This window comes from Anomalospiza imberbis, assembly GCF_031753505.1.
Source record: "Anomalospiza imberbis isolate Cuckoo-Finch-1a 21T00152 chromosome W unlocalized genomic scaffold, ASM3175350v1 scaffold_31, whole genome shotgun sequence".
NCBI lineage: Eukaryota > Metazoa > Chordata > Aves > Passeriformes > Viduidae > Anomalospiza > Anomalospiza imberbis.
Genome location: NW_027099315.1, coordinates 1,601,384 through 1,622,070, shown reverse-complemented (window position 1 = coordinate 1,622,070; position 20,687 = coordinate 1,601,384). Strand labels below are relative to the sequence as shown.

The window sequence follows — 20,687 nt, the reverse complement described above, 5'->3', positions numbered from 1 at the left end:
GAGGGTTGCTGTGTCCATTTTCCTACCATGGTATGCAGCAGCAAAGGCCCTCGGTGACCTTTCTCACCTTGAATGCTGGCTTAGTAAGCAGGCCAACGCCACATCCGCCACACTGTCAGATCTTTTGGCGGACGAAGAGACCACCAGACATGCCACCTTACAAAATAGAGCAGCCATCGACTTCCTGTTGCTCGCCCATGGCCATAGCTGTGAAGACTTTGAAGGACTATGTTGTTTTAACCTTTCCTTGAGAAGCACCTCCATACAAGCCAACATCAAGAGACTCCTATTGTTTTTGTTCCCGGTCAGGCTCAGTTGGTCCGGCTGCCTTGGTGTTCTGGGGTGAGAAGGGTATCTGCACACCCTCCTGCCCAAGCACCTTTGGCAGAGCTCCCAGGCACAGGCTAGCCCCAGCAAGCTGTTATAGTGATATGCAGCTCTTAAGCAGAGTTCAGTTCTTTTAGAAGTGATTTCAGCTCATAGGCTTGCTGGGGTGCTTCGGGCAGACGCAGGGAGAGAGAGACGGGGAGCGCTGTGTGAGGTTCCACCGGAGGATCTTTATTTCATCTTCCGTGAAGGGTTCAGGGACAGCTTACTTCCAACGAGCTAGGGAAACTGAGGGGTTTTTATAGGGTACAGGGGTTTTGAGAAATGGTCCAATGGTGTGGGTCAGGGTACAAATTGACCTATTGTCTTACAGGAAGATAACAGAGGGTCTGAGGCGCGGGAAAAGGGGTTCTTTTGCTAGTCAGCATGACTATGCATTTTCTCTGTCCTTAGGCAGCTAATCTCCAGAGGGGCCTAGCAGGCCTATCTGCTGCAACAACTCCACTTTCTGTATTTAATAAAAAGGCATTCCCAATGGTTCTTTTAAAACAATGGACAAGGCATGAGAACATAAGTAATACAATGACAATTACAATGAAAATCAAAATAATTCCCTTAACCAGGGATGCAACCCATCCAGTTAACCCCCATTTACCAAAAAGGTCATTGACCCAGTCTGGGTTCTTTTCTATTTTCACATCCTTCACAGGTTCTTTCATTTTTTGGATGTTTGCATGGATGGATTCTGAGCGTGACGAGAGATTGAAGCAGCACATCCCTTCGAAGTCTTGGCATCCGTGTCCATGGGCGAGCAGCAAGAAGTCAATCGCTGCGCGGTTCTGGAGAGATGCATGTCTTGTGGTTTCCTCATCCTTTAAAAGATCACTCAGGGCGGCAGATGTAGCGTTGGCTTGCTTACTAAGCCAGCAGCCTAGGTGATTTATTTCACCAAGGGCCTTAGCTGCAGCTACTCATGGTAAGAATAGGGAGACAGCGATTCTTTTTGGTTTATTCCAATTGTATAATCTGGGATCACAATTTTCATCAAATTCCGTATAGGATCTTTTGTGGCGATTTTCCTCCCTTTCTTTTTTCCAATTATGCAACAAGGTAATATTTGGTGTGAGGGTAGAAAGTTTCCCAAGGCTACAGGGACCTCCCTGAAGGTGTGAGGTTAAGGGTTTTTAGTAAGAGTTGGGAAAGGGAATTATAGGGGTTTTTAGGGGAAAATTTTTTAAAACAGATAATAACATGTAATTTAGAGAATAATTTTGTGTTCAAGCTATGTCTGGCTTATAGCTTGATCAATGCAGCAGAATGTTATTCATCTTTTCTGTTTCTTCTGCTGTCGTGTGATGTGTCGGTTTTTTCTCAGGTATGTGGTTATTCCACGACGTCTTCGTCTCCAGGCAGAACTTGTCTGGTTTTGAGGCGGTCCTGTATCCGGTTCAGAGGAACTCTTGTCCGTGTCTGACTGAGTAGTGTTTGTAGTGCCTAGGTATGGTTTTATGTGTTTTCCTGGGTACCACCTTGGGCCTGATGGTAGTGAAACACACGCATATCCTCTACCCCAAGTAATTAACTGGAAAGGCCCTGAGATTTGATGAGTCTCTGGGTCCTTCACTAGCACCGGTGGTTTCTCAGCGAGCTTTGCTTGGGTGGTATTTGCAAAGTGGCGAAGCACTGGAGGATCAGGTTCTGATGTTGTGCCATTTAGGAAGTTGATGACATAGAGAGCTTTGCAGAGTCTTTCAACTGGAGATATGATTTTTGTTTCACTTCGCTGCTGGTTGAGGACTCTTTTGAGGGTTTGATGTGTCCTCTCTATGATGGATTGTCCTGTGGGATTTGCAGGTATGCCTTTCTTGTGTTCTATTCCCCACTCACTGAAGAAGTCCTTTAACTTACGAGAGGCATAAGCAGGTCCATTATCTGTTTTGATCTGTTTTGGTACTCCCAGGGTAGCAAAGGCAAGGAGGAAATGCTTTATGGCGTGCTGTGCAGTTTCTCCTGGATGAGATGATGCAAACACTGCTCCAGAAAATGTGTCAACTGACACGTGTACATACTTTGACCTTCCAAAAGGTGGGAAGTGAGTGACATCTGTTTGCCACAGCTGGCAGCTGTTGAGTCCTCGGGGGTTGACTCCTGTTCCCACAGATGGTATCTGGTAGCTTTGGCAGTTTGGGCAGGTGGCAACAATAGCTTTGGCTTGATCTTTTGAGAGCTTAAACATTCTGATCAGGGCAGGCACATTTTGGTGATAAAATGCATGTGACAACTTTGCCTGGGCAAAGATGTCTGGGATGTTGGCAGTCCCTATTGCCATGGCCAATGCATCTGCTTTCCTGTTCCCTTCTGCAATGAAACCTGGGAGGTCAGTGTGTGACCTCACATGCATTACATAGTAAGGTTGTTTTCTGTGGGAGATTAAGCGTATTAATGCAGAAATCAATTGGTGTAACTTTGGATTGGGAACATCTTTTAGAAGGGCTTGTTCTGCCCTCATAGCTATACCTGCTACATATGAGGAATCTGTAATGAGATTAAAAGGTTCATCTTTGAATTTCTCAAAGGCTCTGACAACGGCTGCTAACTCTGCAATCTGTGGAGACCCTTCCACAATTTGGACATCAGATTCCCATTTTTGGGTCTTAGGGTCTCTCCATGTCATTACAGACTTGTGGGATGACCCTGAGCCGTCTGTAAAGACCGTTAGAGCTTTGAGAGGTGTTCTACTTTGTACTAATTTTGGGGTCAGATTAAAGGTTATATTAAAAAGCTTATGTTTTGGGATATGGGTAGAAATTTGGCCTGTATAGCTATCTAGGGCATACTGGAGATTTTCATTATTCTGAAGCAAATGCTCCAGGTCTCCACTGGTTAGTGGCAAGTGTATGCATGTGAACTCACACCCTGCGAGAGAACGGAGGCGAGTTCTGGCCTTTTTTATTAAATGTGCCATAATTTCTTGGAAGGTGGTAATTGTCTTTGTAAGTTGGTTATTTGTAAAGATCCACTCAAGTATCAACAAAGGGTCTCGAAGCTGAGTATCCCACTGGAAAATCAGTCCATGGAACCGGGGTGCTTTTCCCAGGATGACGAACTGGAAAGGCAGGCTGGGCTCGAAGCGATGGGCTTGGTGTGAAGATAGGGCTTCTTGTACTTTGGTGATGGCATCTCGGGCTTCTGCTGTCAGAGTGCGTGGAGAGTCCAGGTCTCTGCTGCCACGGAGAAGGTTGAACAGTGGAGCGAGGTCCTCTGTTGTAATTCCTAGCAAAGGACGTACCCAATTGATAGATCCACACAGGCTATGTAAGTCTCTCAGAGTTTTTGGGTCGTCTCGGATGACGAGCTGCTGGGGTACGATGGTCCTCTCCCGGATCAGGAATCCAAGATAAGTCCATGGGTTGGTGTACTGTATTTTGTCCTCCCGGATCTCGAACCCTGCTTTTTCGATGGTTTCAATAGTCTTTGTAACTGCTTTGTCCAGGTAGGCTTTGTCTGATGCACAAATCAAGATATCGTCCATATAGTGGTAAATAATTGCCTCTGGAAATAGGCTCCGAACGGGAGACAAAACACGAGAAACATACCATTGGCATATAGTAGGCGAGACCTTGAGACCTTGGGGAAGAAAAAGCCAATGATACCTTTTGAGTGGAGCCTCTCTGTTAAGAGAGGAGACTGAAAAAGCAAACCGTGGAGCGTCCTGGGGGTGCAGTGGGATGCTAAAGAAACAGTCCTTAATATCTATGATGGCAAGTGACCAGTCTCGAGGCAACATTGATGGTAAAGGCAGTCCAGGCTGAAGAGGGCCCATGTCTTCAATTACCTCATTGATTTTATGCAGGTCCTGGAGGAGCCTCCACCTGTCCGTTCCAGGCTTTCGCAGTACAAAGACGGGGGTGTTCCAAGGGCTGGTGGTCTCGACGATGTGACCTTTGGCAAGCTGCTCCTCTACGAGGGCTTGTAGTGAGCGTAGTTTTACTTTAGGCAGGGGCCACTGTTCTTTCCAGATCGGGGTCTGGCATTTCCAGGTGATCTGAGGGGTGTCTGGTAGTACGCGCTCCTCAGTGGCCCCAATTAGAAATCCCGACTGGGAATTTGTAGAGAGGCTCCCCATTGGGATAGAACATCCCTTCCCCAAAGGGTGACGGGGGCCCTTACCACAAATGGACGGACAGTAGCCAGCTTGCCTTCAGGTCCTTCGACGAGGATGTTGTGCTTGCTTCGCATGGAAGCTGTGGCACCACCAATCCCTGAAATCATACCTAGTACGGGTTCCAGTTCCCAGTTTGCTGGCCATTCTGAACGTGCCACAAGACTTACGTCAGCGCCCGAGTCCAGGAGACCTAGTCGGTGGGTCTTCTCCCCTTTGCAGGACAGGCCGCACTCGATGGTAGGCCTATTAGGTCCCAAAACCTGTGCCCACATTGCTATAGGGTTGAGAGGAAGCTGTTCCTTGTGATTTCTGGGGAGTAGAAAGGCTTGTGCAATTGGAGTTCCCTTTAAAAGAAAAAATGGTAAGTCTGTGCAGCACAGCTGAACCAATATTTCTTGACCCGGGTACACTGTTTGTACTGCTGGAAAAACAAAAATTTCATTTGGGCAATTAACAGTATCACCTATAATTAAGATGTCAAAAGGACCTCCTTTTGGCCCATATTTGCCAGTTGGGACACGATAAACATCCCTCTTTTTTAAGTCAATGGATAAAGCAGTTACCAGCTGACGTCGGGTTCCCGTCTGTATTGCTCTGTACGCTGGATCCCCTTCGTGTGAGGTGGCTTCTCCTGGAATGATGCATGGTTGGGTCTGCATGGCTTTTGATTTGTTGTCTTGGCGTGGAGCCCGACCACGCTCCGCTGGTAGTTTCCCGAACGCTGCTGAAAGCGTGGCCGGTTTTGGTGTTTCTGGTAGGTATTACGGGGAATTGGGATAGGTGACCTTTCTGGACAGTCTTTTATAAAATGTCCAAAGTTACCACAGTGGAAGCAGCGGGTCTGGTCCTTGGAAGTCACTACTGCAAATGCACCAGAAACTCCTTCTGCAATGCCCTTAGCAACTGCTTGTGCTACTGTATTTTCAGTGGAAAGGTGTCGGGTACAACTTTCCACCATTTGTTCTATGGTAGGTTCTGTGTCCAAAGGTAAGGCTCTCAGAATGTTTTTACATTGCTCATTAGCATTGCTCATGGCAAGTTTGCATAACAGTTCTTTTCTTGCCTCTGTGCTCTCTATTTGTTTATCCAGAGCATCTTTAATTCTGTCCACAAATTTAATAAAGCTTTCATCTATTCCTTGTTTAATATTAGAGAAGTGTTGGGTAGGGATAGAGTCATCTGGGGTGAGAAGTAGGGAGGTTTTTGCTGCGATAGCCAGGTCTTGTATTACTGCCTCAGACAAAGTTTTAGCTTGCTCTGAAGGTTTCTGCAAATTGCCTTCTCCAGCCAGCTGTTCAACTGAGAAATCTTGCCTATTAGGATCTCTTGCATATGTGTCTGATAATGTTTTTAATTGTTTTTTCCAACGCCTTTCCCATAACATGTATTCTGCTGGGGATAGGAGGCAATGAGCAATATTTTTAACATCATGTGGTATTAAGACGTGTGCTGAAAAGATTGCCTCTAGAAAATTTTTAAAAATATGTGAGTTTCTGCCATGTTCTTTGGCTACTTTTCGAAGTTCAATGAGCTCTTTGTTTGTATTGGGTTCCCACGTAATCTTAGTGGTGGAACCCCCTCTTTTTCCCTTAGAATAAGTTACAGGGAAGGCAGAAATTCTTTGTGCCAACTCCCAATCCCCTGCCCGGGTGGCTTCCATCTTAATTGAAGCCCATGGATCCAAATCATCTGTGTCAGAACTGTACTCACTATCACTACTATCCTCAGATGAGGAGTGTTTTTTCTGGCGTTTTGGAATGGCATTTTGCAAGGGTGTGGGGTGCTGGGAAGAAGACTGCAAGGCGTGGCTATCGACAGCACAGCTGGGGCAGGTTTGAGAGGCATGTAATAGCGTTATGCCACCATGGGGTATCACTGGAGTACCGTGGGAATTTTGTGGCTGTAGGGTCTGGAGCGAAGGGACCGGCGGGGGGGTGGGGTGGGTAACAGCAGGAACAGATACAGTTGCATTCGGAGATATCGTGGGTGCGGGGTGTTGACCACACTTGAGACAAGAGACCTCCGGAGGCTTAGCAGGCACACAGGAAGGGTTTGGTAGCCGCGCGAGGGAGGGGGAAGGCGGGGGACGCGCGGGCTGGGTGGGCGGGGACCGCGCGGGGGAGGGGGAGGAGGGCCGCGCGGGGGAGGGGGACGGGGGGGCTTGTGGAGGAGGCGGGCGGGTGCTGGGGGCCGCGGTAATCCCGGGGGGGCAGGGCAGGAGCGGAGCAGAAGCGGCAGGGGTGAGCTGGGGCCCGCCCTCCCTGGAGTCCGGGTTTGTAGATAAGGTATTAGCACTTGAAAGGGAACAAGCTGGTGGGAGAGATAAGGCTGGAACTGCTTCTGCCGCAGAACCCGTCCTATTTCTTTTTTCTACCGCTTTGGTAATTTTGTGAAAAATAGGTAAGAATCGTGTAACAGAGAAATCCCCATTAATTTGGGAAGTATATATTTGTATGCCCACAGAGTCCCAAAAAGAATCCAAGGTTATGGAGTGTGTATTAGTATCAGGAAACTGTGAAATTATCCATTTTATAAACTTTTTTAAGTTAGGTTTCAAAAGTTTAGGGTTAGATAAAGAAGAATTATTAAGGGAAAGAATTTCTAAGAGTTCTAAATATACGTCTCTCTCGTTCTGGGGTTGTTTTAATTTACTATTTTTTAATCCCATAATATTATTATTCCCTTTCCCCTCCCAGCAGTAAAAAGAGAAAAAAAAAAACAAAAGAAAAAGAAAAAGGGACCCAAATGAAAAAGCGCGCGAAAAAAGGCTGTAATATACTTATTCCTCAGCCAAATGTGGGTCGGAAGCTGCTGGAGGGTGGTCTGCCACTGTCTGATTCCTCAGGGCTGGACAAAGAGGGTCATTCAGACACCTTGTGCAGAAAATTTCTTCTATAACGGAGAAGTTATCTTCAGAAGGATTCTGGCCGGACCCAAGGCAGTTACTCTTCGCGAAGAAGGCTGCTCTGGTGGGTTTTATCTTCCCGGTTGGGCGGCCAGATTATTGTTTTTGTTCCCGGTCAGGCTCAGTTGGTTCGGCTGCCTTGGTGTTCTGGGGTGAGAAGGGTATCTGCACACCCTCCTGCCCAAGCACCTTTGGCAGAGCTCCCAGGCACAGGCTAGCCCCAGCAAGCTGTTATAGTGATATGCAGCTCTTAAGCAGAGTTCAGTTCTTTTAGAAGTGATTTCAGCTCATAGGCTTGCTGGGGTGCTTCGGGCAGACGCAGGGAGAGAGAGACGGGGAGCGCTGTGTGAGGTTCCACCGGAGGATCTTTATTTCATCTTCCGTGAAGGGTTCAGGGACAGCTTACTTCCAACGAGCTAGGGAAACTGAGGGGTTTTTATAGGGTACAGGGGTTTTGAGAAATGGTCCAATGGTGTGGGTCAGGGTACAAATTGACCTATTGTCTTACAGGAAGATAACAGAGGGTCTGAGGCGCGGGAAAAGGGGTTCTTTTGCTAGTCAGCATGACTATGCATTTTCTCTGTCCTTAGGCAGCTAATCTCCAGAGGGGCCTAGCAGGCCTATCTGCTGCAACAGACTCCAATCACAAATACAAGACCTTAAGACTGAAACCCAGGTTGTGGATGCAATAAATAAGGTACTTACGCAATGGGGTGCTCCTAGCTGGGTGGCCTCAATCCTAAGAGGACTGGTCTGGATTCTACTTATAATTTTTATTGTTTCCATTGCCTTAACTCTCTTTAAAAATACCCTTGTGAAAACCGTAGGGGACGTTTATTTAATTAACAGACAAGGGGGAGATGTGGGATGTGCCCATGGGAAGGACAGTGTGGGAATGCCATGGGAAACTACAGTTGTTTAGCATAAGGCATTTCCCCAGAGTTCTCTGCCCCCCAATGCAAATGAGCACATGCCCATCACCTGTCAGTTTATGGTTGTCATCTCCTCAAGTTCTGGAAAGTTCTCTGTTCTCGTTGTTTCTAATGGTTCCCTCTGTAAATCACTCCTTCCCTTTTCCTTCATTGGCCCAGTTTATGTTACCCCATCCCTGTTCCTCCCCTACACCCTCTTCCCTTTGGATTATTTGTACCCTGGTTACTCCTTCCCTCCCCAGTTTTATACTCTGGTCCCTCCTTTCCCGGGGCTCTCGGAGTCTGCTTTCCCTGAGTGTGGTTGTCTCCCTGCTCCTATTTCTGCCTCCCTACTCCTTCGATCAATCCTCAATAAACCTGCTCGGATTCCAGCAGCTCAAGAGTCCTTCCGTCTTTCTGGTGGGGACTTTAATTACGCTATCCAGGCACCCGTTGACCAGCCAACTGAGGGCCACCCCATGGGACTCGGTCCAGGGTTAGCCTTTGGTGGACGATGATGATCTGGGGGGAGGACCCTCAAAGCCAGCTCCTGACACAAAATCAGAAGTCACTATTGAGTCTATTTCCCTGAAGGACCTTCGTGGCCTAAGAAAAGAGTACACTTGATGACCTGATGAATCTATAATTCGTTGGTTAGTCTGTCTTTGGGATGCTGCAGGTGAGGCTACAATTCTGAATGGTACTGAAGGAAGGCATTTGGGATCCCTGTCGCATGATCCAATTATCCACCAAGGAATGATGAGGGGGGCTAACCCTCACAGTCTCTGGGCACGGATACTGGGAAGTGTGGCACAAAGATATCTGTGTGCAGATGATCTCTATATGCAGCAAAACCAGTGAAAGACAATAGAACAAGGGATTCAACACTTCAGAGAAATGGCAGTGGCAGAGATTGTCTTCTCAGATGACCTAATGTCAGGGTCTGTCCGAAAATCCCTCATGTTTGCCTCATGACTGTCTCCAAGGACTGAGACCCTAGACCCTGAAAATAGCTCTAGCCTGGCTGAGGTGGAAAGTCTGCCAAGACTTAAGGAGTGGTATGCGATGCCATGGGAACTCAGTGCGAGAACAATGGACTGGTCATGGTGGACTGAGCCCTAATCAGTTCGTCCTGTACCCTCGGTCCTGTACTCTTGGTCCTGCACCGATGTGATGGTTACAACTGGTTCCCAAAACAACGAGTCCACACCCACCGTGTAGCCAGGAGAGCTGCCGCTTTGGCCAGATGCCACCCGCTTTGAGGAACCCTATAAAAGACTCAAGGAGTTTTGAGGACTTTGTCCGGACCCCACCTGGAGAAGACAGCCTATGAGCATCTCGTCAAGCTCCGAGGGCCTCGTCTCTTCAGACTGGTAGCTATAATCCCCTTCCCCTCTTTCTCTATCTTTCACTCTATCTCTTTATTTCTCTCCCACTATCACAGTTGTTGGCACTAAATAAAAGTGCATTTTGTTTAAGCAAAGTGGTGTGTCCCCTGCTGTGTCTTTTGTGCTTTGAGATCTCCATAAGAACCTATCAGGGACCCTGCATGCATTTGCAGACCCTGACACCTAACAACTAGGAATCCAGACTTGGTACTATGAAAAACTTTTCCCGAACCAGTTAGGGGAGAGGCTACTTGAATTTGCTTTCTAGAGGGACACCATTTGGAGGTTTCCTTCCAAATTTGCCCTAAACCAGGACACTTCCCCAGGTGCAGGATTTGACATTTGTCCTTGTTGAACTGCATGAGGTGCCTACCAGACCATTTCTCCAGCCTATTGAGGTCCTTCTGAATAACAGCCCAGCCTTACAACATATTGACTACTTCCCACTATTTGGTCTTATCTGCAAACTTGTAGAGAGGGGACAAAGTTGTGTTATCCAGTTGTTCATAGACATTAAACAGAATTGGCCCCAGTATCCATCTCTAAGAAATACCACTAGAAATTGGCCACCAGTTGGGCTTTGCGTTGCTGATCACAAACCTCCAAGTCTAGCAGTCTGTCCTAGTTACAGGGCTAGGAGGCAGAGTCCAAATTGTATATTCTACACCCCCTCTACATCATCTTTAGTAGACTGTTTCTTTAAGACCTGCAGCTGAACCAGAAGGACAGCCCAAGCCACTAACAGTTGCCTCCATTCAAAGAGGAAATCCAAGACCAAATCAGTTCACATAGTGAGTGACAAAGGGGAGGAAGAACCTTCACAACCAGTGGAAGATACAATCATTAAATCCATGTCCCTGCATGAGCTACGTAAAGAGTTCACCCGTCAGACAGATGAATCCATATTGACCTGGCTGCTCCAAATCTGGGATTCCACAGACAACGATACAAACTTAGATGGTGGTGAAGCAGGGCAATGGGGATCCCTGTCCTGGGATGTGGTTATTGACCAGAGGATTGGAAAAAAGCAAGAAAATCTCAGCCTCTGGAGGCAACTCCTGTCAAATGAGGGAAATATACCTCTGCAGAGAAGACCTCTATGTGCAACAAGGCCAGTGAAGCACTGTGGGGCAAGGTATCCGATGCCCAAGAGAAATAGCTCTGATGGAGATGATTTTTTCAGATGATGCGCAATTCCCTAAAAGTCTGGACTGCATCCAGTGTACATCACAGATGTGGCAGAAATTTGTACGGCCCAGGCCAAAGATATAATCCCACTACTTAGCATCGCTGCAATGGAAGGAGGGAGAAGACAGACAAAGTGTTTTGGCTATCAAACTCTCGACATATGAAGACACTAATGCCACCCCATTACAGGCCCATCTCTCAGCCATGGAAACAGAACTGGCCGAGCATGTCCAGAACTGGGAAGAGAAAATTTAAGAGGGCCACCAGAAACTCAGAGAGGAGTTTAAGGAATAAACTTTCCATGTCTCACCAATACAGACCAGAGTCTCTGCTATTAGGAGCAGGCACCCTCAGGCCAGGGAGAGGTAATCTGTGGTTTTATTTGCATGAACATGGGGAAGACACAAGGAGATGGGATAGAAAACCCACCTCTGCCCTAGCAGCAAGGGTATATGAGTTGAAAGAAGGAACAAATACCACAGGAAACTCATCAAGGATAAATGCTGCTCCAGTCTCCCATGGACATGCTCCTAGGCAGAAGAGAAGGGATGATGTCATGTCTGATCCTCTGGAAGGGACCTCTAGGTCATATTTACAGGGAAGGAGCAATGAGTACCATAACTAGAACTAGAGGGGCCTTGCCTCTTGCCAGGTAGAGGAAAGTGACAATTGGATATATTGGACTGTGTGGATCCGATGGCCTGGCACATCAGACCCACAGGTGTATAAGGCTCTAGTTAACACCAGCACACAATGTACCCTGATGCCACCAAGATATGTAGGGACAGAATTTATCTCCATCTCTAGGGTGACAGGGGATTCCAACAGCTGACTGTACTGGAAGCTGAAGTGAGCTTGACTGGGAAGGAGTGGCAAAAACACCCCATTGTGACTGGTCCAGAGACCCCATGCATCCTTGGCATAGATTACCTCACAATCAGGTATTTCAAAGACCCAAAAAGATACTTGTTGGGCTTTTGGGATAGCTGCTGTGCAGACAGAAGAAACTAGACCTTGCCTGGTTTCTAAGAAGACCTTTCTGCTGTGAGACTGCTGAGGATTGAAGAATGACAGGTTCCAATTGCTACTGCAACAGTGCATCATCAGCAATACTGTACCAACTGAGATTCCGTGATTCCTATCCATAAGACGATTTGTGAACTGGAGAGCCAGGAAGTGGTCAGCAAGAGTCACTTGACCTTTAATAGTCCTATATGTCCAGTGCCTAAGTCCAATGGAGACTGACAGTAGACTACTGTGGCCTGAATAAAGTCACACCACCACTAAGTGCTGCTGTGCTGGACATGCTCAAACTTCAGTATGAACTCGAGTCCAAGGCAGCAAAGTGGTGCCACCATCTATCAGCATTCATCCTCACACGGGACACCAATTGTTGGCATCAGTGCTTGGCACCAATCAACTGTGGATGGAAACTGACTGTCACTGCCAGTTTATTATCCTACTGTAAAACTTCCATACCTTCTCTCTGTGAGTTCCCATGGGCAGCTCCTCACAACACTGACTCCTCTCTTCCTTCTGCACAACCGCCTAACCCTTTTTGTCCCTTGCACGACCGCCTGACCCTTCCTCCTCACAGTACAACCAGCAAACTCCAACTTGACTCTCAACCAGCTAACCCACTCTTTTACAACACCCATCCGTATTGGACATAGCTGTGACCTATTAAGGGCAGGGCTGTTCCCACTCTTTGGTAATTAGTACAGCTGCAAGTCATCTGGGGCGAGATTGCCTTCAGCACTATCTCTATTCTTTTACAATCCATTCTCCCACAACCATCGATATTGCTAATGCATTTTTCTCCATTCCTTTATCAGCAGAGTACAGGCCACAGTTTGCTTTCATCTGGAGGGGCATGCAGTACACCTGGAATCGACTGCCCCAGGTACAGAAACACAGTCCCGCTATTTGCCATGGACTAATCCAGGCTGCACTGGAAAAGGGTGAGGCTCCACAACACTTGCAGTACATTGATGATGACATCATATGGGGGAACACAGCAGAGGAAGTTTTGGAGAAAAGTATGACTGTAAGCCCTATCTTGTGACACAGAAGAAAAATTATTTCAAATGGGGCCCTGAACAACAACGGCCTTTTGAACAAACTAAACAGGAGATTGCTCATGCAATAGCCCTTGGACCAGTCAGGACAGGACAGGATGTGAAGAACATGCTCTACACTGCAGCTGGGGAGAATGGTCCTTCCCAGAGCCTCTGGCAGAAAGTATCAGAGGAGAATCAAGGACAACCCCTGGGGTTCTGGAGTCAGGGATACAAAGGATCCAAGGCCTGTTACACCCCAACTGCATTTAGTGGAGGCCACCAGGTTAGTTAACACTAGAGGCTCTACCAGTTGATCTGGCTCTACCCAATCAGAACCCCTGCATACAGCAGATGCAGATAAAGTCCCCATTGTATAAGAAATATGTTATGAAAGTTTGGATTAGTCCTGCCTCAAGCAAAGGCAAACCCATCTGCAGGATTCTTTTTGCTTAAGGACCAGGCTGCACTTGGTGGGTAATGAAGAAGGAGGGGGAAACATGATGTGTACCTCAAAGGGATTTGATTTTGTGTGAGAACCCTCTGTAATGTTGAATTGCCTATATAATACTGGTTGTTGAACGATACTGTGTCTTGGGGTGACTTTATGATACTGTATCCCCTATCATCTGCTTTATGCCCAGACATGGGTCCTGTAACTTTAAGCTAGGTTTGGGAGAGGGGGAGAAGCTGGGGGAATTCTTTCTGCGGTTTGTGTTCAAACATACATCCTCCCCCATTCTTTCTCAGCAGAGAGAGGGAGAGTTAATTGCTTTGCTTTTAGCTAGCTTCTTTTTTTGTTAGCTAAGACAAGAAGTTTTCCCAGGACAGCATACAGCTTCTCCATTGACTTCTGTGGCTTCTGGAACTGTTCAGCTTTGCTCTGGTCTGAGAACAGACCATCGCTGGGAGCCGGCGGGGAGGCCCGGGGATGCCACATCCTGTCTCCGGACCTCAGGAGGAGCCGAGACACACCTACAGAAAGACCTCTGAATCCACCAGTTTTCTCTGCAGCAAGAAGGTTTTAATATTTAACATTATTCTTTTTTTCTCGTGCCTGCATGCACTCTGTGCGTGTGTGTGCGTTAAATAAATAGTTTTTTTTCACTGTCCTTCAAGAAATTCCTTTTGTATCAGTGGTGGGGGAGGGAGTGCCAAAACCTGCCTTCTTTAGAGGAGACATTAATTTCAGGACAATTCCTCCTAATACCATAAACACCAGTCAAGGACAAAATGCATTCTACCCAAATCTTGAGGGATGGTCAGTGACTACTGAAATAATACCTGTTCTTGTGTATATTATATATATATATATATATATATATATATATATATATATGCATATAGTTTAAAAGGTATCAATTTGAGCATGACATAGATGGTATAGACTAAGGAGTGGAATATGTTCTAGTTACAGGGACAGGAGGCAGAATCCAAATTGTGTATTCTATACCCCCTTACGTCATCTTAATTGACTAAGACCCAGTGACAGAAACAGAAGGTCGGCCATTTTTGCTGCTGCACAGGTAGAAGAGGGCATGTGGGACCGGGGGATTAGGACCACATGGCTGATAGGCATCAGGAGAGGAATAGACCGTTGTACACCACCACTGCCAGGGCTGCCACAGCTGCCATTGGGGGCTGCTTGCAGCTTTTGCCAGCCACTGCCATGTGGGAACCCACATCAGCATCTTTGCAGAGTAAATCTTCTGATACCTTCCAGGGTTTTTTTTTTGCCCCATTCCCCAATGTTTTATCTGTCTGCAGAAGGTGTTTAACTGTGGAAATTTGTTTGGCACAGTACTTTGTTCTCCAGAGCCACATGGCACTTTTGTTTTTGCCCTGGGGGAGGGGGGGGGGCAGCAGGTGTAATCTTGCCTCTGCTGGTTCTGTAGGTAAACTATTTTCTTCTGTATTGATGTGTTGGTTGCAAGTTTCACCTAAGTAAAATTGTGACTTCTGATTTAAACTTCTCACAGTCTTATTTTCTTTGGTTTTCCCTCCACTGTCATGGGGGAGGGAAGGAGGGTGTCAAGCAGTTTGTTGGGTTTTGGGGGTTTTGTTTAAACCAGCTAGTCCAGCTAGTTTTCCACCCACCTTATCATCCACTTCACCAAATTTGTGAGGTATGCAGACCATGTCAAGTGTTTCTAAAGTCAACATATACCATTTTTCCCCTTGTCCACACAGCCAGTCATGCAGGGAGGGCAATCAGGCACAACTTATCCTTGATAAATGTGAAAAATGCATATTTTATGATTGGCTTTTCGCAAATATTAAATTGAATGCTATATGTATTATGTTATATTGATTAGAAGTGCTGTATTAACATTTTAATAGTATGGTAAATGTAGTTTTGTAGTTAAAATAGAACCTATGTATGTGGGGGTTTTTTTTACTAACTCAAGCAAGAGATGAGATAATGAAGAAACTCTTCACACAGAGATGACAATGAAGGGGGCCCATAAAGAATTACTGCCTCCTTATCAGAAAAGACAAACATTCTTCCACCTTCTCTCCGTCTTTATGGAACCACCAGGATTAAGGGGAAGAAGTTGACAAAAACCAGAAAAGTTCTTAATTTGCAAGGAATTTATGCATCATGTATGAGATGTATGAATATGCAACAGGCTACTGCTTTTAAAGGTTATTCCTTTGTTCACAAGGCATGCTTATTGGGCTTAAGTGCCCGAGAGCATCCGGACGTCCGTAATTCTTTGCTTTTTATTGTCTTGTAATTGTCCTAACTCTAAATTTTCATTACTCTAATTGTATTACTATTTTTATAACCATTTTATTATTATTAAACTTTTAAAATTTTAAAAACAAGTGATTGGCGTTTATAACAATAAACCTGTGCTGGCTGCTCGCAATCACCTTCTTGCACTTTATATTCTTAGACCTGACTTCTAGGAGGATTTGTTCCTTAGCTTTTCCAAGGGCTGAAGCAAGGCTAACCAGCCTGTAGTTTCCCAGATCCTACTTCTTGAAAATTGAAATAATGTTTGGTTTTTTTCCTCCCCAAGTCATCCACCAACCACCATGGCCTTTCAGAGAAGACTGAGTGGGCTCACAATAACATGAGCCAATTTCCTCAGCACCCTCAGGGGCATCTCATCTGGTCCCACCGACTTGAAACTCTGCAATTGGCTTAAGTGGTCCTTAATCCTTGTCTACTGCGGGCAATATTTCACTCCTGCAGACTGTCACTAGGCTCTGGTTCCTGAGAGGCCAGAAGGCAGATCTTACCAGTGAAAACTAAGAGTCCTGGTTTCAGCTGGAAAAGAGTCCATTTTCCTCTTAGTAGCTAGTACAGTGCTGGGTTAGGATTCAGTATGAGAATAATGTTGATAACACACAGATGTTTTGGCTGTTGCCCAGCAGTGCTCACCCTGAGTCAAGGACTTTGCAGTGTCTCATGCTCTGCCAGTGAGCAGGTGCACAAAAAGCCAGGAGGGAGCATAGCCAAGACAGATGACCTGAACTGGCCAAAGGGATATTCCATAACATAGAGCTGGGAGTGCCTAATCACTGCTCGAGGACTGGCTGGGCATCGGTCAGCAGGTGGTGAGCAAAGGTATTGTGCATCACTTGTGTTTCTTGGGTTTTATTCCCCCCCTCTCCTTTTCATTACAGTTAATTATTATATTTTATTTCAATTATTAACCTGTTCTAATCTCAACCCACATGTTTTACCTTTTTTTACCCCCAGTTCTCCTCCCCATCCCACTGCAAGGGGAGAGAGAGCAAGATGCTGTGTGGTACTTAGTTGCCAGCTGGAGTTTCCCCTTTCTCTTAATTTAAGGCTAATCTTATAGAACATTGATGATTCTTCACAGAATCACACAATATTCTAAGTTGGAAGGGACTCACAAGGATTATCAAGTGAATGGCCTATAATTAAACCATGACACTAGGGCAAAGTGGCATCTAGTACCCAATTACCTCGGCCTTTTACATGTTCATTGAGAAGAAAACCGGGCCTTTTGCTGCCCATGTAACCCTTCCTGCTGTCCTCCACATCCCTCTCTAGTTGCAACTCCAGCTGATCTCAGGCTTTCCTAACTCCATCCCTGCATGCTCAGACAGTGTTCTGAGCTCCTCACATCTCTATAAAGACTTTTGATACACTCAAGATGACCCTAGCATTACCACTGGCATCCACATGTATGAGCAAAAAGGGATAGATGAGTCTTTGCTCTTTCTGCCACTGTCCAAATCCAGGTCCCTGATAGGCAACAAGCCTCCCAAGACTGCAAGTCAGGCTAGCAGACAAGTGCCTCACTCCCCCACAAGAGGTTTCCAACCACCAATCACCATCCAGTTACTCTGGTGAGGAATCTTTCATAATTCATTTTTTTCACAAAAAATTAACATTTAAATAAAACTATTACGCTTTTTTAAAATTAGTGTATGTGTGAAAACCCATCCTCTGAAAATAAAAACCTGATCCACAACAAAAATATTATGCAGCTTCATTTTTAGTCTAATGCAGCTGGAAGATACATCACTGCCTACAGCTGGGAAAAAGCAAATTCCTAATCCTGTCAACACCAGATAGCAGCAGATCAACATATTGTAAAGAACAACTAGAAATACAATTTCATTAGCCTCCAAATCATATTAGGAAGTTTCATTACAAGAAGAGAGGATTCACTTTAATTTCTAAAAAACAGAAGAATTACATAAAAAACAAAAAAAACATCTATTTCTGCGAGAGCATCAAAATCCAGGTCCCATGATTCCTAATTGTATACTCAGACCCCAAGGTACAACTACAAAAAGAAAAGGCACAAAATAACATACTATTATTTAAATTTTTTTAACAGATTGAGGATTCAACAATAGTAACAGAATTTTGACAAATCTACACCAAGACAATTATGATTTCACTGACCTGTCTATTAGAAAAGCTTACAAAATTATTGATAATTAGGAAATTTAAAATATAGCTAGAAATCAAGAAACAGCTACTCTGTCAATTATGCCTTTTATATGATGCAGTCACATTTTTAAAAATCACAATTATCTAAGATTCCCCTTGATCTTTAAGTCAGTATATTTTAGTCTTGTTCACTTATTCATAGAAGCAAGATTTTAAAAATCTAATATTTAGCTAAAGAAATTGGATAACAACTGAGATACAAGTTAGCAGCTTAGACTTAAAAATCTGCTAGGTAGCAAAATAAGACCAAGTAGTTCTGATAAATAACAGGAGAGAATATAGATATGATTGAGGTTCACAACTGAGCAATATGGTAAAAACTGCCTATAGAAGCTAGGATATGAAAATAAAAGTCCAGAGATCACAATAATGTCGCAAAACAGGAAAAGCATGTCTCTGATCTGCATATAAAAGCTAAGAGGAAACCAATGCTCTAAATTAGTTCAAAAGAAAGGTCCAATGCTCTCTTGCTGCAAGCATAGTATGTTTGTACATGTATTGACCACTAGGAAGTAGAAAGGAAATCAGAAGCTTGGGAAGAAAACCTAGATAATAAACAGAGGGGAACACGCTAAAAATATAGGAAAAAACCCCATGAGGTAAAAGTATACAAGTATCTCACGAAAAGAGATGACAGCTGAAACACTGAAGAGCAAACAGTTCCAACTTTAAATTTAGAAAATTTAGTCTATAAGCTCTTATATTGTTTTCTGTTGAGGTTAATTCAAATGCCATTGTCCTGGTTTCAGCCAGGACAGGGTTAATTTTTTTTGCAGTGGCCGGGAGGGGGTGTGGCCAGGACTCTGAGGCTTCCAAGGAGAAAGGGTTCCTTCCTTCCAGTCAAAAAAACTGGGGGGGGGGGGGGGGGGGGGGAAGCTGTCACTGATTGTTTATTGTTTTGAGCTCCTGGTAAGCTTTTTTTTTTTTTTTTAATGTGAATCACTCTCTCTTTTTATACTTTTGTTATTAGGATTGTTACTTTCCCGTTCTTATCTCATTACTGTTTCCAGTAAATTGTTCTTATCTCAACCCATGATCTTCACCTTTTGTACTTCCAATTCTCCCCTCCAGCCACCGCCAGGGGACAGGGGGAAAATGGAGGGGGTATGGAGCAGTGGTTTTAGTGGGAGTACTCAATTGGGGAGTACCATTCCTAAACCATGACAGCCATTCAAAAGACTCATTTTTGCTCAGTAGATTTATGAGCAATCTGAAATCATCAAATGCCTGTGAGGAAATGCTCACCCTCACAAGAAATGTACCTCCAGTAGTTAGCACCTTCTTTAAAAATGTGAGATGCACATAAAATGTGCCTCACAGTCCAAATGGAAACCAGCAACAAGTGGTGTCCCTCAGGGATCTTTATTGGGACTGTGAAAAATGCATATTATATGGCTCTACGCAGATATTTACTATATGTATTATGCTAGGTTGGAAAGTTATGTTGCATTAACATTTTAATAATATAGTAAATGTAGTTTTGTAAGCTTTAGCAGTTAAAATAGAAATTATGTGTGTATTCTTTTAATTAGCTCAAGAAAAGGAGAAGATAATAAAAAAAAATTCTTTGCACAGAGATAACAATTACAGAAACCCATAAATTTTCCAGAGGAGAGGAGTTTATGGTTTTCCTTATCAACAGAAATGAACTTTTCCAAGCTGGACTTAGACTGGAAGGCGCCTGGGGATTATAGAAAAATTTTGACATGTACCAGATGGATTTCTTGTTTTAAATAAAATATATGCATATTCATAAAGTGTTTTGTATATGCAACAGATTACCCTTCTTAAGGAGTAAATTTTCTTTTAACGGGGTCCCCCTTTTCCTGGCTCACATTTGTCCAGAGAGGGGTACCCAGCCCGGGCTGTAACTCTTTGCTGTTATTGTCTCATTAATTGTCCTAACTCTAATTGTGTAACCTTTATTACTACATTTGTATTATTTTTATAACTATTTTATTTTTATTAAACTTTCTAAATTTTTGAAACAAGTGATTGGCGTTTAGAACAAATGGTAGCAGAGGATGGTTCCTAACACCTCTCTGCCGGTGCCTTAGGAGAGTCAGAGTGAGGGAGACGCGTCCTGCCCTCGCTCTGCTCCCCTGGTGCTGCCGACAGATGCAGGTTACCATCCGATGGACAAAAGGAGATAATAAAACAAAGAAAAGGGAAAGGATTCCCTAAAACCGCGGTAATTAGCCCCTAAGACCAAAGTGTACACGAAGAACAAAGACCCAAGGACAAGGGATAGGTAAGTATTCCTTGGGATGGGGTGGATAAGGGGAGATGCATGTGTCTTAATGAGAGGCAGGCTGGTTACCCCAGACCTGCTAAGCGATTGAGGAGTTTCTTATGCTGTGTTTCCGTCTTTTTCGCGAGAAAAGCGGCCAGTACAGAGACGAAGCTAATGATAAAAGAGTGAGAGAATCCTCCCGGGGAAAATCGGGATTGAGTCTCGGGGAAGGAGTGGGACCCCTTGGAGAGAAGAAGCCGAGGGTGTTCCTGGTATAATCCATTGGGGAAAATAAGAAGGTAAAAAGGGGCCTTTAATTTTTTTTTTTTTTTTGGCTAGGTTGAATTGAATGGGCTGGGTTGAGGGATTAATATTTAAGAGCACCCAGGGTTGCTGCTGGGTTGAGATATTAATCCTCAAGAGCACCCAGGGTTGAATAAAAGTCTGCTGGGTTGAGATATTAATCTTCGAGAGCACCCAGGACTGAGTAAAATTTTGCCGGAGTAAGGGTACACCCGAGAGAATCTGAGGTTGGGAACAACGCAGCCGGATTGAGGGGTATCCAAGA

General features: G+C 44.9%; 1 protein-coding gene and 1 long non-coding RNA gene across 6 annotated transcripts in view; one reads left to right on the top strand and one right to left on the bottom strand.

Annotated features, from left to right (window-relative positions):
• The window catches only part of LOC137465563 (E3 ubiquitin-protein ligase KCMF1-like), a 113,183-nt gene that overhangs the window by 74,479 nt on the left and 18,017 nt on the right, over nt 1–20,687 (bottom strand). Inside the window, exon 2 of one of the 2 annotated variants that reach the window (XM_068177650.1) lies at nt 11,314–11,414. The exons of the other annotated variant lie outside the window; for it this stretch is intronic. The gene's annotated coding sequence lies outside the window, so the exon portion shown is untranslated. The remainder of the gene's footprint in view (nt 1–11,313; nt 11,415–20,687) is intronic. 2 annotated transcript variants of the gene reach the window in all.
• LOC137465568 (uncharacterized) lies at nt 6,718–15,465 on the top strand. Of its 4 annotated transcripts, none has more exons than XR_010994701.1 (4): nt 6,718–7,461; nt 7,988–8,094; nt 12,723–12,845; nt 13,746–15,465. It is a non-coding gene; the product is annotated as an uncharacterized lncRNA (long non-coding RNA). The 4 variants fall into 4 exon arrangements; XR_010994699.1 differs by having other exon boundaries at nt 12,720–12,845; nt 13,746–14,216; XR_010994700.1 differs by having other exon boundaries at nt 12,723–14,255.